At 44.1% G+C, this 6,432-nt stretch overlaps 1 long non-coding RNA gene across 1 annotated transcript in view; it reads left to right on the top strand.

The window, feature by feature from the left end:
- Positions 1 to 309: 309 nt before the first annotated feature.
- LOC127002946 (uncharacterized) overlaps positions 310 to 6,432 on the top strand; it is a 74,065-nt gene continuing 67,942 nt past the window's right edge. Inside the window, exons 1-2 of the long non-coding RNA XR_007756765.1 lie at positions 310 to 1,027; positions 3,485 to 4,046. This is a non-coding gene — a long non-coding RNA (uncharacterized LOC127002946). The remainder of the gene's footprint in view (positions 1,028 to 3,484; positions 4,047 to 6,432) is intronic.

Here is a 6,432-nt window from a genome sequence, read left to right as displayed (position 1 = left end):
TCTCTCTCTCTCTCTCTCTCTCTCTCTCTCTCTCTCTCTAAGCCTAAGATCGCTAGTTAGTATAGCAGTAGTAGTAGTAGTAGTAGTAGTAGTAGTAGTAGTAGTAGTAGTAGTAGTAGTAGTTGCAGTGGTAGGAGTAGCAATCGTGGTGATAATAGCAGTACTAGTAGTAGTGGTAGTAGTAATCGTGGTAGTAGTAGTAGTAGTAGTAGTAGTAGTAGTGGTAGTAGTAGTAATCGTGGTAGTAGTAGTAGTAGTAGTAGCAGTAGTAGAAGTAGTAGCAGTAGTAGTAGTAGCAGTAGTAGTAGTAGTAGTAGTAGTAGTAGTGACCGTTTTTGTCGTTGTTGTTGACCGTGAAATAACTCGAGGGGACAACACACCCAAGATATGCAAACACACACACACACAGACACAAACACACACACACACACACACAGACACAAACACCTCACCAACACACACACAAACACAAACACAATGCGGATGTTTCGACGTTCACACACACACACGCACCCGGAACCCAGCGAGAGCGAGAGAGACAGAGAGAGAGGAAGAGAGAGAGAGCGAGAGGTGGGTGCTTCTGCTGGTTGTTCCCCTCTGAGCAGGTTGTGGTGGCTGGCTGGCTGGCTGGTTGGCTGGCCCGGGGGTAGGTACACGAGGGGAGCCGGCGAGGGGAGAGGGGGGCGGGTTAGCAGGGAGTGAGGGCCCACCGGTCGTTGCCCTCAGTAACTCAGTTTGTGTGAAGCGGCCGTAGAGTCTGGGCACGCTTGCCGACCCCTCGCATCCCGTTGTGAGAGGTGTGGGGAGAGCGGTGCATTTGGTCGTCAGAGAGTACGCGCGTGGTGGCTCCGTCTGTCCTTACCGGGGAACTCTGCGCTAGCCTGCTTGTCTCACTCTGCGGACGAGGCATAACACCATAACTTTTGCTTTCCCCAACCACCACCACTACCACTAACACCACTACTACTGTTACCGCGTCTACTGGTACCTGTTGTTTTTACGTTCCCCCCAGTCTCCATCTCTCCATGTGAGTGTTTTTTTGGTGTGTGGGTGTGTTTTTCGTGGTGTTCTTTTGCGTGTGTTTTGTGGAAGTGGAGGAGTGATGTAGTGGTGTTTGAGTGGTGGAGTTTTACCGAGTGTGTGTGTGTGTGTTGTTTTGGGAAGGAGTGAAGGAAATTGTGAAGGAGGAGTGGTAACAGTGTGGTGGATTGAAGGAGTTACTGTGTGTTGATTTTGTGTAAGGAAGGAAGGAAGGAAGGAGTGTGAAGAATTGAAAGAAGGAAGGAAACATGGACGAAGAATGGAAGAAGAAAACTTGAAGGAAGGAAGGAAGGACAGATTAAGGACGAATGGAAGAAGGAAAACTTGAAGGAATGTGAAGAATTGATTGAAGGAAAAAAGAAAGGACAGATAAAGGACGAACGGAAGAAGGAATATGAGGAATGATTGAAGGAAAGAAGGAAGGAAGGAAGGAAGGAGAGATAAAGGACAAATGGAAGAAGGAAAACTTGAAGGAATATGAGGAATGATTGAAGGAAAGAAGGAAGGAAGGAAGGACAGATAAAGGACGAATGGAAGAAGGAAAACTTGAAGGAATATGAGGAATGATTGAAGGAAAGAAGGAAGGAAGGAAGAAAGGACAGTTAAAGGACGAATGGAAGAAGGAAAACTTGAAGGAAAGAAGGAAGGAAGGATAGACGAAGAATGAAGGAAGGAAAGAATGAAGGAAAGAAGGAAGGAATGTGAAGGAAGGAAAGAATGAAGGAATGTGAAGGAAGGAAAGAAGGAAGGAGTCACTCATAATCATCGCTTTGTGTTTGAATTTCCGTTTGTGTTTGTGAGAAAAAAAACAAGAATCAGACGTGTTTTTTTCTTAGCATAATGTGTGTGTGTGTGTGTGTGTGTGTGTAATACAAGTGAACACAAGTGCCTAACCTCATCCCATTCGTCGCTGTTTTTCCTGTTTTTTTGTGTGTGTTTTATCCAGCTCGGTTATTTTATAGTGTATGTTTTATCCCGTTTTTAATGTGTGTGTGATGGAACCCGTGACCTTGCCTTGGGGTGAGAGAGAGCGAACGGTGCGTGTGTGTGTGTGTGTGTGTGTGTGTGTGTGTGTGTGTGTGTGTGTGTGTGTGTGTGTCCAGTTAAGATTAAGAACCACGTGTGTGCGCAGAGGTTAACGGTCTTGCTGTGTGTGTGTGTGTGTGTGTGTGTGAAAGGAATGACCAGCAACTCCTTGGCGACCTTAGATTTCAAGGTCACGCTCTTACGGGTTAGGAAAGGGAAGGGAAGACAAGGGAAGGGAAGGGAAGGGAAGACAAGGGAAGGGAAGGGAAGGGAAGGGAAGGGAAGGGAAGGGAAGGGAAGGGAAGGGAAAGGAAGGGAAGGGATAGGAAGGGAAGGGAAGGAAAAGTAAGGCAAGGGTAGAAAAGAAAGGAAGGGAAGAAAAGGAAAGTTAAGGGAAGGGAAGGAAGGGAAGGGAAAGGAAGGCAAGGGTAGAAAAGAAAGGATGGGAAGGAAAGGAAAGGGAAGGGAAGGGAAGGAAAAGGAAGGCAAGGGTAGAAAAGAAAGGAAAGGAAGGAAAAGGAAGGGAAAGGAAGGGAAGGGAAAAGAGGGGAAGGGCAGGCAAGGAAAGGGAAGAGAAAGAAGGGGAATAGAAAGGAAAGGAAAGACAGAGTGACAGACAGACAGACAAACGGATAGAAAATTGACAGAATCTTCCCTTTTCTCTTTTTATTCCTTAGTCGTTATTTCATTTCTCTTATTTTTATTTTTTTTATTCCTCACTGATGCTTGTTTTTGTGTGTGTAGGTGGGAGTGACTGGCCTCTTGAGTGTGTGTGTGTGTGTGTGTGTGTGTGTAGGGGCGTGGTAGGCATAAGAAGAGGAGGAGGAGGAGGAGCACCCACACACACACACGTCTGGCTACACTTATCTCTCAGGCCTACACACACACACACACACACACACACACACACACACACACACACACACACACACACACACCATAACACTAACAAAAACAACAAAAAACAAAGAAAAAACCTTATAATTAAACACACAAAAACACACAAATAATCACTTAAAAAAACTGAGACATCTAATACGCGATGGGGGGAGGGGGAGAAGGGGGGAAGGGGGGGAGGGTATAGTGTCCGGCAAGGCTGTTCTCTCTCTCTCTCTCTCTCTCTCTCTCTCTCTCTCGGGTTCAACAGTCGCGAAAGGCGGAAGCTCAGAGCGGTACGACAGTTTGGGTCAGAGAGAGAGAATGGGGGTGAGGGCAGGGAGGGACGAGGTGGCAGGGGAAAAGTTCACTGCTTCCCTCTCTCTCTCTCTCTCTCTCTCGTGGGGGTTGTTTTTACATGTCTTCTTGAGTGCTCGGTTAGTATTGGTGTGTGTGTGTGAGAGAGAGAGAGAGAGAGAGAGAGAGAGAGAGAGAGAGAGAGAGAGAGCAAGTATTTCAACGTGTTCTGTACATGTTATAGCGAATGAGAACTAGTGAAAAAAAACTGTGACAAGGAATAAAATAAATGGATACACAGAGCGACGGCCTGAACGTGTCCTGTACTTGTTTTAGTGAGCGAACTGAGCGAGAGAAACGGAACGCGTACATTAACGGAACAAGAAACTAAACGTGTCCGAAACATGTTGTGACTCTGACTGAGGCGTGAAAAAATGCATTGAAGAAAAGAACGAAAAAAAAAAGGATGTGTGAGACTGACTGAAAAACAAAAGCGAGAAAGAAAATAAAGTAAAAATAAAAGCTAGAGAGAGCCTGGACGTGTCTAGACATGTTGTGAGTCTGACTGGGACGTGAGAAATACGCTGAAACACCAAACGAACAAACAATGAAATGGAAATGTGAGACAGACTGAAAGATAAATACACAGACAGACGTAAAAATAGAAAAAAAAAAGATCGTAGGGCCTGAACGTGTCTGTACATGTTTTGGTCGTGTTATAAGGTGTGAAGAGCCGCTTACCTGCCCTCATTAAGTCACCTGTCCACACCTGAGCCGGGCGTGACCTGCGCCGGGTATCTCACGATGTAAGTATGAGAGAGAGAGAGAGAGAGAGAGAGAGAGAGAGATGGATGGATTGATGTAAATATATATATACACAACATGCATGTGGGTCCTCTTTAAGCCGTACCCAAACCTGTCCGTTCATTGTATATTTAGACTCGAGACTAAACATCATTACATTAGCCTGCCTTGATTGTGTTAATTAAACCTGTACATGGCCGAGACGCGGAAGTAAAAGGATAATGCCTACTGTTATCAACATCGGAAAGGCCGCCAAACCTGCCTCACTGCGTTATTTACAGCCACGGAGAGCGACGCAACAGACAACTTATTATTATGTATCTATCTATATATCTGTGTATCTATCTGTATGAACCGTGAACGTAAATATAGCCACAATAGCCGCTAAAACTGTCTCTCCACGCTCCTCCATGCTAGTATTACAAAGTTTCGGCGGTCAATAACTAACTAACTAAAGAAAAACTCCACCCATGTCATAATATCTCCTCAATCATCCTCTACTCCACCGTGAACGCAAATATAGCCACAATAGCCGCTAAAACTGTCTCCACGCTCTGCCACGCTATTATTACAAAGTTTCAGCTAACTAACTAACTAAAGAAAACACGCTCCACCTATGTCATAATATCACCTCCTCAGTCATCCTCTACTCCACTATCAACGTAAATATAGCCACAATAGGCGCTAAAACTGTCTCTCCACGCTATTTATAACCCCTTAAGAGCCGTGCATTCGTCGGGGTCGCGTCCTCCCGTGATCTGGGTCTGGGTGGAGGGAGACAAGATCGATAGAGTCACTGACCTCACATTCCCGTGTCGTCGGCCGGTGTTGAGAGGGTGACGCCCGGCCTGCTGCTACTGTGCTCTCTCTCTCTCTCTCTCTCTCTCTCTCTCTCTCTCTCTCTCTCTCTCTCTGTGTGTGTGTGTGTGTGTGTGTGTGTTTCTGTCTCTCTCTCTCTCTCTCTCTCTCTCTCTCTCTCTCTCTCTCTCTCTCTCTCTCTCTCTCTCTCTCTCTCTCACACACACACACACACACACACACACACACACACACACACACACACACACACACGCGCGCGCACACAGTTTCACACGCATATATCAGCTTGCTCAGCCTCTCAATTCCTTTTATTAATGTTAGGAAAGGAATTCAACCCGGCAATGTCTTCTTACCTCTCTATCTATCTATCTATCTATCTGTCTGTCTATCTATTTATCTTCCAGCGTCGTGAAAAAAAGAAAGAATATAAGTCGTGTTCGTTTTGTGTGTATAAGGAAGGAAGAAGTCAAACGGAGGTGGTAGTTTAGTTTTGCCTTCTGTTTTCAACCTGGATATATGTATTTTTTTTACAACAAAGGAGACAGCTCAAGGGCACACACAAAAAGGAAACAATAATAAAAAAAAGCCCGCTACTCGCTGCTCCTAAATAATGATGATGATGATGATGAATGATAAAAGACTAACCATTTCAAAAAGAGTATAACTAAGGAAATGCATAAACTACCTTTGATTTAAATATGTCCCCAATCTTTTAAAATCACTGAGTATACGGACATATTAGCTGTTTGTGGTATAGTTAATTAAGGTTCAGGAAATCTTCAAACACTTTACAGGAAGGAACTAAGAAGAGGGTGAATTTAAGGAACGCAATGATTTTAAGTTTTTCTCTCATTTAATACGAATATGATCAGGGTTTGGGTTAGTTAGGTTAGGTTAAGGGATAGTTAGGTTAGGCTAAGTGCGATAAGTTAAGTTGAGGATATGGTTATGTTAGGTTAGGTTATGGGATAGTTAGGTTAGGTTAAGGGCGATAAGTTAAGTTGAGGATATGGTTATGTTAGGTTAGGTTATGGGTAATAGATAGGTTAGGTTAAGGGTGATAGGTTAAGTTGAGGATATGGTTATGTTAGGTTAGGTTATGGGTAATAGCTAGGTTAGGTTAAGGGTAATAGGTTAAGTTGAGGATATGGTTAGGTTAGGTTAGGTTATGGGATAGTTAGGTTAGGTTAAGTTGAGGATATGGTTAGGTTAGGTTAGGTTAGGTTAAGGGGAATAGTTAGGTTAGGTTAAGGGTGATAGGTTAAGTTGAGGATATGGTTAGGTTTGGTTAGGTTAAGGGTAATAGTTAGGTTTGGTTAAGGGCGACAGCTAGGTTAAATTGAGGATATGGTTAGGTTAAGTTGAGGATATGGTAAGGTTAGGTTAGGTTAGGTTGAGGGTGATAGTTGTGTTGAGTTGAGGGTGATAGTTGGGTTGAATTCAGGGTGATAGTTAGCTTTGGTTAAGGGTATGGTTAGGTTAGATTAAGTTCAGGGTATCTTAAAACACATGACAGACAGGTACTAAGAAGAGGTTGAATTTCAGGAACGCAGTAGCCAACCTTGATTC

The sequence above is a fragment of the Eriocheir sinensis genome, chromosome 24 (genome assembly GCF_024679095.1).
Source record: "Eriocheir sinensis breed Jianghai 21 chromosome 24, ASM2467909v1, whole genome shotgun sequence".
Lineage (NCBI taxonomy): Eukaryota > Metazoa > Arthropoda > Malacostraca > Decapoda > Varunidae > Eriocheir > Eriocheir sinensis.
Note: the sequence above shows the minus strand (reverse complement) of the source record. Positions and strands in the feature narration are given on the sequence as shown.